Source organism: Canis aureus, chromosome 38 (genome assembly GCF_053574225.1).
Source record: "Canis aureus isolate CA01 chromosome 38, VMU_Caureus_v.1.0, whole genome shotgun sequence".
In the NCBI taxonomy this organism is placed as follows: Eukaryota; Metazoa; Chordata; class Mammalia; order Carnivora; family Canidae; genus Canis; species Canis aureus.
This window is the reverse complement of record NC_135648.1, coordinates 22,609,017-22,619,531: the sequence shown is the minus strand read 5'-3', so window position 1 is coordinate 22,619,531 and position 10,515 is coordinate 22,609,017. Positions and strand designations below refer to the sequence as shown.

The following is a 10,515-nucleotide window of genomic DNA, read 5'->3' as shown; positions in this document are numbered from 1 at the left end:
GTGACCTGCAGGCATCTCAGAGAAAGGCACTCCCGTCAGCCTGAGCTGGCTCCCAGAGGACACAGGCATGAGCCTTCGTCATTTTTGCCACACTCACGGAGGCTCAGCCACTAAGGTGGGTATGCACAGTTAGTACCACCGTCTACCACATCTGGCTTCCTCTTCTGTAAAACAGGCTAACATACTGACCTCACTGAGGTTGCTGTGGGAGCCAGGAAATAGGAACTCTAAGCTGGGAAGTGGCAACAGTGAGGACACAAATGTGTGGCTGAGTGGCCTTGGGGTGGAGGCCAGAGCCAGCCTGTGGCAGTTCATAAGGGCCCATTGCTAAATCTTTTTTTTTTTTTTTTTTTGGACAAAAATATCTTTTATTCTCAATTAAACAAAATCAAAACTCCAAACAAGTAGTACTTAAAAGATCCACTGACTTTATACTTTAAATTGTGTAAAAGTTTTCTCTAAACCAGAATTACCTCAAATATGTCAGCATATCTTCTTTGAAAAATCTTTACTAAGACCAGTTACAACCACAATAGCACTTGGTAGAATAGTGATGTCTGAGAATCCCTGCACAATGGACAGCATCCAGTTAAAATATCAGTGTAGCTTTCATTCATCAAAAAAATATTTTATTCAAGCTCCCAAAAGAAATTTGAGGAGTTAAGTTGGGTTTGAATTGAAGAACAAGGCCAAGTTAAATACGGAAACCAAGTTTTCATTTGGTGAAGTTGAAATCCGTGTATACATTCTAATCAAAGACCAGTCCCGTGTAGGATTTTTCAGGGGTTTAAGAGTCTACCAAGCCAAACCCTTCGCTGCTTTTGCTGCTTTGGCTTTGCTTTTCCCCTTCCCTTTTTCTCGCTTTGCCTTAGCCTTTTCCTTTGCCTCTGGTTCGTCCATATGGGGTACTGTCCATGCTGCTCTATAAGGCTCTTTCTGTTTCTCTTCATTTCAGTCTCCATTTTCATGTCATCTTTTTCACCTTGTACTACACACTGAGTTTGCTCTTGACAATGTTTGGGTACCAGCACGGTGGCTATCCCTTGAACATCTTTCATTAAAACATCACCATCCATTTTAAGAATACTCTTAAGTCTGCTGAGTTCCTTTGGGCATTCTTTTTTCTCTTTTCCGCATGCATCTTCCTTTTCCACTTACTCCGTAAGCTTTTAGCCACGTTACCTGGAAAGCGGGACACTCCGAGGCCGGTCACCGCGCGCACGGCCACGCCGACCGGAAGCCCCATTGCTAAATTTTTAAGAACTTTGCAAGCTGGTTGTGAAACTCAGCCATTAGGAAAAATTAAATTATGTAAGCTTACAATTAAATAATTCTATTAAACACATAGTAAGAAATACTTCAAAATTCATCATTTCCTAATTTTTCAGGTGCATTTTAAAGTGCTCTCTATGATCTTGAGGTTATTTACATCTATTGTATTGATATGGTGGAAATATTATATAATGGTGAGTTGCAGCACATCTTTTCCCAACTCCCTGCTCAATAACCTCCTCAGGTTGGCACCTTGAAATTTTTTATTTTTTATTTTTATTTTTTGGCACCTTGAAATTGACCGTAGTGGGAGAATTTACATCACAGAAACTGGAAAATATTACAGATCAGGGCTTCTCTTTTTTTCTTAGTGAACCAATTATTAAAAATTTACCAGCACATCACTGCTTCATGCCAACTCATTCTCCCCCAACACACAAAAAATGCACACAACGGTCACATGCCTGTTTAAGAGAAGGTTCTTTCTGGACAAGGAGAGGGGTGGTGTTTGTTTTGGATTTGTTTTAAAGATTTTATTTAATCATTTAGAGACAGAGTATGTGCACAAACATAGGGAGCGACAGAAGGAGAGGGAGGGATCCCTGGGTGGCTCAGCGGTTCAGTGCCTGCCTTTGGGCCAGGGCATGATCCTGGAGTCCCAGGATCGAGGCCCGCGTCAGGCTCCCCGTGTGGAGCCTGCTTCTCCCTCTGCCTGTGTCTCTGCCTCTCTCTCTCTCTATGTCTATCATGAATAAATAAATAAAATCTTAAAGAAAAGAAGGAGAGGGAGAGAGAGAATCTTCAGCAGACTCCCCACCTAGTGCAGAGCTTGATATAGGGTTCAGTCCCAGAAGGCTGAGATCATGACCTGAGCCAAAATCAGCAGTCAGACACTAAACTGACAGCTACTCAGGTGCCCCTTGGATTTTTTTTTTTTTTTTTTTTTTTTAGATTTTTAGTTTTAAGTAATCTTTATGCTCAACATGAGGCTCAAACCTACAACCCTGAGATCAAGAGTTGCGTGCTCCACCGACTGAGCAGCCAGGCACCCAGTTGGTTCTTGGAATTTTTAAAGCAGGGTGTTAATGAGGGCGGAAACACTGTGGGGCAGAGGGATAGGGAGTGGAGTTGGGGGTGCCTTCTCTTCTACCAAACACACATCTTTGCAGATAAGACCTACCTGGTTGGTCATGGTACTTTGTCTCTATGAAACAAAAAAGAGCCCATGGCCCATGAAAACTTCTCAGGTGCTTGGAATAATGTTAAATTATGGCCATTTATCCATTCATTCATAATGCACTCTTGTGTCTGAAAGCGTGTGGTACTGCTTATTTTAGGCCCCAACCTCAAAGACAAAGTGAATGATAAGACTCTTTCCAAGCCAGGAACTTCCCTAGCAGGAAGATGGCCTTTTCTCCAGCTCCTAACACTTAAGAACTTGAAGAAGTTAGTCCATTTGAAGTCTTTAGAAGAAGATTTAATTACTAAGGCTATTGTATTTACAAAGCCATTGTTATTTGTTAGACAAATTCTTTGTCATAAGTAAACTCTTAGAGGGCGCCTACCCAGAAGCCTGCACAAACACTGGTGAAGTTGTGACAAATCTTGTATTGAGAAGCACACACTGTCTCACCTGCCCAGTCAGATCTGCTCTCCTGGGGCCACCCACCAGGGGGAGGTAGGAGGCAGAAGACCACCCATCTTGGGCCTGGCTGAGCATGGAGCTCAGGTGTAAAGCTTGCAGACAGGAAATGCAGATGCTTATTTAAAACGCCCTCCTGCTCACCTCCCAGGGGTTCTGTGCTAATAAATTGGCATTAATAAGATAAATTAATTGAGGGTGGCCTGGCTCACAGGCCAGGTTCTCAGCTGCTACCTCCTGGCTCCCAGCACTGGCAGCCAGCAGGAATTGTGCTGGGGGGTGAGGAGCGGGGTGGGGATGGGGCAGAGACAGAGGAACCCAGGGTCTGGAGTGCAGGGCCCCTGGCTTGCTATGAACGACAGTTGAAGCCTCCTCTGTTTCTCCCTGGCCTGCTGAATCTGGTCTGGTACAGAAGGGAATACTTTTAACCATTCAGATGTATAGTTCCCTTGGCAGAGTAAAATTATAGCCCATAGGAGATGGACAGAATGGAGAGACACAGAAACCACATTTTCCTGTTAGAAAACGGAGACACATGGTCACCGGACATTTATACATTTACGGTGCACAGAGGTAGAGCCTGAAAGATAGTTTGGAGGTTGAAATGTTGCAGTGGATGGGACATTGCAATGGTTTATGGAAACAACATGGAAGACCATTGTAAATCTTACCTTGCCCAGAAAATCAGTGGCTGCCACCTTAGTGAGATTTTATGTTTGCTACATGAAGACAAATGTTTTTTTTGGCTATGTTTCCATAGCCAACATGGTTATTTCTGGCTACTATGTGTATTTCTCTAAGAAATAATTATAGAAAAATAAGGTCTATTTCAAACATAAGTAGGGAAACACATTAGTTTTCAGGCTGTAAGGATGGCCAGGTTCTTTATATATTTTTTTTCCTTTGGTCTGTTCAATTTTTATATATTTGACAACCTGATCATAATCTGTTTACTTCATTTAGCCCATATTTATTCAAGGAAGCATTCTTTATAGTGTGCTTCTATTTAAAAAAAAAGATTTTATTTATTTATTCATGAGACAGAGAGAGAGAGAGAGAGAGAAAGGCAGAGACACAGGTAGAGGGAGAAGCAGGCTCCATGCAGGGAGCCTGACGTGGGACTCGATCCAGAAACCCCAGGATCAGGCCCTGGGCTGAGGGCGGCACTAAACCGCTGAGCTACCCAGGCTGCCCTATAGTGTGCTTCTAGATGGTCTCATGCCTGTCTTGGACTATAAATGTCTGTGTAATTATTTGACCAGCAAGTAGCACAGCACCACCTGTAGGAAGGTACTTTGAATGACCCATTTTGAACAATTTTTTATTTTAGTTAATTTAAATTTAAATAGCCACATGTGGCTACTGGCTACCATCATTACACACTGTTCACAACTACATTACAATCTATGTTCACAACTCTGTTAAAAAAAAAAAAAGATTACTAATTTGAGAGAGAGTCTGTGCTCCAGAGCACGCATGGGGTGGGGGGCAGAGTGAAAGAATCTCGAGCAGACTCCCCCACTGAATGCAGAGCCTGACGCAGAGCTCAAACCCAGATCCCGAGATCAAACCCAAGCCAAAATCAAGAGTCGGATGACTAACCACGGAACCCCCAGGCACCCCCACAACAGTTCTGCCCCATTTCTGCTTTTATCCGTACATTTATTCACCCATTCAACAAATATTTTTGGAGCTTCAGCCCTAGGCTCTGTGGATATAGGATTCCCTGCTCTCAGGAAACTTCCAGGCTAGCAGGGGAGACACACCTATAAGGAAACATGGTGTGATGAGCGCAGGGAAGGAGCATTTATTGTGTGCACTGCTGCCCAGAGGAGAGGCTGGTTCTGGCAGGAGAGAATTTTTTCCACAGGAGTTATGTTTAAGCTGGGTCTTAAAATAGTAGTATACCACAAAGTTAAAATGATTGAGAGCATTCAGGAAAAGAAGTTGTTAAATATATTTTAACCATTTGATCATAATGGCATGGATGCCTTTGTGGTTAGCAGTGTATAATCACTCTGAAGACTACTCATACAAATAGGTTTGCAAGGCAACTACAAAAGAAAAAGCTCTTTAAATTTTTTAAAGTTTTATTTATTAACGAATCTGTACACCCAATGTGGGGCTCAAACTCATGACCCCAACATCAAGAGTTACATGCTCTTCGGATTGAGCCAGCCAGGCATCCCTTTTTAAAATTTTAATCGTATTTTTTTTTACATTTTAAGATAAAGCTATTTTGACAAGGGTTTTCTGAATGTCAGGATTTTCCAGCCGAGGAGGGATTGTGTTCATTGCAGTTGTTTGGAGACTGGGTCAGAAAGCAACCTGCTGGAAAATCAGCCCTTAAAGGCCTCCGGAAAACCAAGGTTTCATATATAGAGTGAAAGAGTCTGAAGCTGAGCTTGTCTTCTTGCCAGCTGGCTGATGGGAAGTAGGAGAGAAATGTCCGATTTTCCTACTATTACTGGTAAACAGGTGGGGAGCCTTCTACTGCAGTAGAGAACAGCTCCAAAAATCCTTCTCCCTCTAATGCATTGATGCGGATGAAATTTGCCCCAAACGATCATTGCAGATAGTTTCAAAGGGAGAAATGTGCCCTGCGTAAAAGTAGGCATCAGGGTGGCTCCATTGCTTCAGTCTCGGAGCAGGGACTGGGCTAAGACACGTGCCTAGTCTCGGGGCTGGCTACTTGCTATTCCGAGGTCTCTCCTCTCCACCTACCTCCTTGTTTACTGCCCAGTCTACTGGGAATAGAATTTTGCCTGCCGAGGGTAGAAGACTAATTCCACATACTTGGGGAAGGCTCTGCATCTGGGAGCCAACAGCTTGGTGACCAGAAGCTCAGTTCTGCCCTCAGCAGTGCTGGACAGGAGGCTAATCCAAAGCAGAGTTTATTTATTTATTTTTTTTAATCCCAAAGCAGAAAGTGGGAAAGCAAGTGGAAAGACACTCTCCAGCTGGATGGGGGCAGAAAAGGCTAAGTACCTAGGAATGTGCTGAATGTAGGGGCAATGGGGGATTGTGGGAAGCATGAGGTCTCCATATGTGTGCTGCTGCTGCTGACCACCAGCACCGTGGTGTGGCCAAATGGGAGAAGGATCAAGGCCAGTCTCTCCTTCCCTCAATTCTATATACAAATTGAAATGTGATCCTCCCTCTTGGCCTATAGGGAGCAGGGAGGAGATGCTGAGGCAGACAAGAGGAGAGTCTTGTCTATATCATGGCTTCTAGCTTCTTGGAAGATCTATAAGGGACCAGGGCTCCCTGGTTGCTTCCCCCATCAGCTTTTTTCTGCACCTGCTTTCCTGCCTTCCTACATTGTGAGGGACACAGATTCCAGGAACTTTCTGAAATTTGCTCTTTCTATTTTCCTTTTTAAAGATTTTTTTTTATTTATTCATTTGAGAAAAACAGAGAGAGCCAGCAAGGGCACGACTAGGGAGGAGGGGCAGAGGAAGAAGGAGAGAGAAAAGCAAACTCCCCAACCCAGGGCTCAATCCCAGGATCCCAGGATCATGACCTGAGCTGAAGGCAGACGCTTAATCAACTGAGCCACCCAGGCACCCCTCCTATTTTCCCTTTGAGCATGCTATTCAGTTTGCTTTCCTATATTCTCGTCCAACCACCTTGCTGTCACTGGTGTGGTCATCACACTGTTCTGGCTCTTCCTCGTGGTGCTAGAATGTCTTCTCTTCAGCACTTGTCCAACGTGGGTCAGTGTAAAAGAGTGTGGTGAACTGGGAGGAGGGCACACTCTGGAGTCTCTGAGATCTTTGTGCAAATTCCAATTCTATCCTTTGCTATCTTCAAAGTTAGCAGCAGCCTCCAAGACCACCCTCACTTCTGACATTACTTGAAATTTTGGGCGTTCCCAAGATGACTCTTGACCTCTAATCTGCTAGTAGAATACACAGAACTCACTGGAAGCCACAGTACCCATAGTTATGTTTTATTACAGCAAAAGGATACAGATTTAGGTTAGCCCGGAGAAGAGGCACATGAAGCAGAGTTCAGGAGGGCTCCATCTGCAGAGCTTCCAGTTGTCCTCTCCCCATGGAGACATGGAGACAGGACTGCACTCCAGTAGCAATGTCTGACGGTGTGCACAGAGTGTTGCCCACCATGGAAGCTCGCCCAAGCCATAGTGTCCAGAGTCTTTACGAGGCTCAGTCATATAGACGTGGCTGACCACCCATGTAGCTAACCTTCCTTTCCAGCCTCTCCAGAGGTTGAGCTGATGCATGCCCGAAGCCCCCACTGTAAATCCCTTTGTTAGCATAGACTACCTAGTGTGGCCTCAGGTCCCCAGGTAAAGACACTCTCGTCAGGCGGAATATACCTAGGGTTCAGAGATGACCTCCCGGAAGCCAAGGACAAGGCTAGGCTTCTCTTCGGGCAAGGTTAATCCTTTAGCACATCTCATCTGTGTGATGTTGAGATTTTATAGCTTCCCTGGGCCTCTCTTTCCTCATTAGCACACTGGACGCAATGACCACAGATCTTACTGGGTTTTTGTGACAACTAAGTGATATGACAGATGTAAAGGACCTTGTATGTGAAAGGCTTCAATGAAAATTAGGTCCTCCCTGATATCCTCCAGGTGATTGGTTCTAGTCTCCTAAACTGGCCCAGGACATCATTTTCTCTTTCCTCTTCTTCCCACCCCTTACACCAACTGATTTTCCACTGGAAAAGGGTAATATCCCACATGTTATTTTTTTTTTATCCCACATGTTATTAAGCTGTTCTTCTTTTGAAAAGATATATGTGATCTATTTATTTATTTTTAAATTTATTTATTTTTTGAGTGGGCTCCATACCTCTTCATTGCACAAATCAACACATGTCAGATCATTGCCCTCTGGATGGGCTACAGTGAACATCCCTATGCAGATACATCTTTGTGACTTGGGCAGTGTTTCTACAGTCTGGATTCTTAGAGGTGGCACTGATGGGGTAATATGACCATTCAGAGTCCTGATGGTACTGCCAAACACTGTCCCTAAAGCCTGCATCAAGTTAAATCTCTATCCAAAATGCATGGAACAGCCTATTGCCCCATACCTTCTGGGGACCATGTGCAAGAGGGTGGCTTGGAGGGCATAAGAGACACACTGGAGCCCGGCCCTGTCCCTCAGTTTCCACCAACCCTGTGCATGCCCAGAGTCCTACTGCATCTGAGACTCAGTGCATGGAGGCTTTCTCTTCGCCTGAGCCCAGGATTACGCAGGGCTTGTGCCATCCATTGGGGGCAATGAGATGCTAGGGGATGTGAATGTCATTGGTGTCTTGCCATTCACCAGGAGACAGGACACAGTGAGTGCAGTTTCAGGTCCAGGGTCAAAAGAGTCCATGCCCGCTGGGGTTTCAGCCAGAACTTGAAATACAAACTCAGGGAAGTAGAGGAAGCAGGAAGGCCAGATGAATGTCTGGAAAGAAAAAAGCAAGCACTGTCTGCTGTTGGCACTGAGAGGTTCTATTCCTGACACGCTAGCAGAACAGCCTGCACCAGATCCAGGCCTGTCTTCATCCTGGGCATCCATCGACAGCAGGTGATGTACCCTGCTCAGGGCAGGCCAGTGGCTGGGGACACGGAGGCCTAGGAAACATCTGCCTCCACTGCATCTGGGCATCTGGGGGCCTCACACTCCCGTCAGGCCTGTACTTTACTTCTTTACACTGAGGCCATGAAATATGAGCTCTAGTTCAGTTTGAACCACCAAATCATTGCATGAGTTCTATCTGTGTGATCTTCTCTCTAGGACTTGGTTTTCTCAGATGTTTAAAAAAAATGAACGAAAGAAAGAGAAGTTTGGGTAGTAACTAACATTTGTGCAGGGCACAAAGTGTCTTATCTCCTTGGTCCTCACTTTATCCCCACTTTACAAATGGGAAAAATAAGTCATAGAGGGGAGATCCCTGGGTGGCTCAGCGGTTTAGGACCTGCCTTTGGCCCAGGGCGTGATCCTGGAGTCCCAGGATCGAGTCCCCTATCAGGCTCCTTGCATGGAACCTGCTTCTCCCTCTGCCTGTGTCTCTGCCTCTCTCTGTGTGTCCCTGATGAATATATAAATAGAATCTTAAAAAAAAAAAAGTCATAGAAGGGTTAGGTGATCTGCCCACATTCATCCTGCTGGTCAGCCAGGACTTTCTTGGAAAATCCTGTGTTTCTCCAACTTGACCATATTGGAAGATTCTAACATCATAAATCTAAGACTTTTAGGGCCCATTCTAAAATAATGAAGGGATTTTATGTAGGAGTTTTCAGACACATCTGCTTTGAACCATTACTTGGGCAGGTTACTTGCGCTTTGGTTTTCTCCTCTCAAATAAAATAAGGCAATATTTATTGAGTCTTTATTACATGACAAACACTGTGCTACATGAATTATTTTGCTTATCCTCACAACAACTCTATGAGGTAATATAATTATCCCCATTTTATGGATGAAGAAATTGAGCTTGACAAGGTCAATAACAGTGTCCTGGGCACAGGGAAACCAACAGAGATTGGAACCTGTCAAAAAGCTCCAGAGAGAATCTTCAAGGAGATAAAATTGATAAAATCTCTGACAGTTCTGAACATAGGGATAGAGACAATTGATGGAGAATTTAGAGTTGAATTATAATTACTGTACATAAAACAAGTAAACAAAACATGCTAATTATTAAGTCCCAAAAAACCGAAAAAGTTTGCAGGAAATGAAAAGGTCAGTTGTGAATGGAATTTAAGTCATCATAATAAATACTTTCTTTGGTATAACCAATATGGAGTGATGTGACTAAACTGGGAGGTAGGGAAGGGGACAGGAAGGCTATGTGAGAGATGAAGGTAGAGCTGAAGGAATGTCTTCTCTAGGGTTTTCACTATTCATCAAGAGATAATGCTTGAACCAGAAGCAAGAAGTAGCAATTTAGCATGTTATTTAGAGATAGGAAGGAAAAGAGCCAAAGAAACAGCTCAAAAGAGTTGAAAGTGATGGCTTCTGGGGAGGGCGGAGCATGAGGGAAATATATTTTATAAGAAAACTCATAGGATGATTTGACTCTGATTCTGCTACATGCTTGTGTAACTTTAATGATATTTTTTAAAGAAATAAAAGGAAAATAAGTAAATTGCCCAAGTCGACCCAGACCTGATGTGGTGGAGGTGGGATTTGGACGCCAGCAGTCTGCCTCTAGAGCTGATGCCACAGCCACTGTGCAATATGGTCTATAAAATATCTACCTCCTAAAGCTGTCAAAGGCAAGTGACTGGTACATTCAAGAAACCCAGTGGCTGACATACAATAAGTGCTTAGAAAAGGAAAATTATTTTCTTTTTCCCATTGAGCCAGCTACATGGACACTTCTGGTAAGGAAGAGAGGGGGGTCCTGCCCTGGGTCTAGGCCTGAGGGGCCCTGGTGCTTTGAAGCAGCTTCCTCTAAGGTCTCTAAGTGACCCTCCCCCCCCCCCCCCCCAGTGCTTGGGACCCCCTGGGATCAGTCGTGTCATCTGGATGGGGCTCCCCTGTTTCCAGATTTTCCCCTTCAGAGAATTTTTCAACCATGTACATTCCCTCCTGCCTCTCCCCAAAGAGGTTGACCAGACACCCCCA

At 44.3% G+C, this 10,515-nt stretch overlaps 1 pseudogene; it reads right to left on the bottom strand.

The window, feature by feature from the left end:
• Positions 1-607: 607 nt before the first annotated feature.
• LOC144307144 (protein LLP homolog pseudogene) lies at positions 608-1,246 on the bottom strand (annotated as a pseudogene).
• Between the last annotated feature and the right edge of the window lie 9,269 nt (positions 1,247-10,515).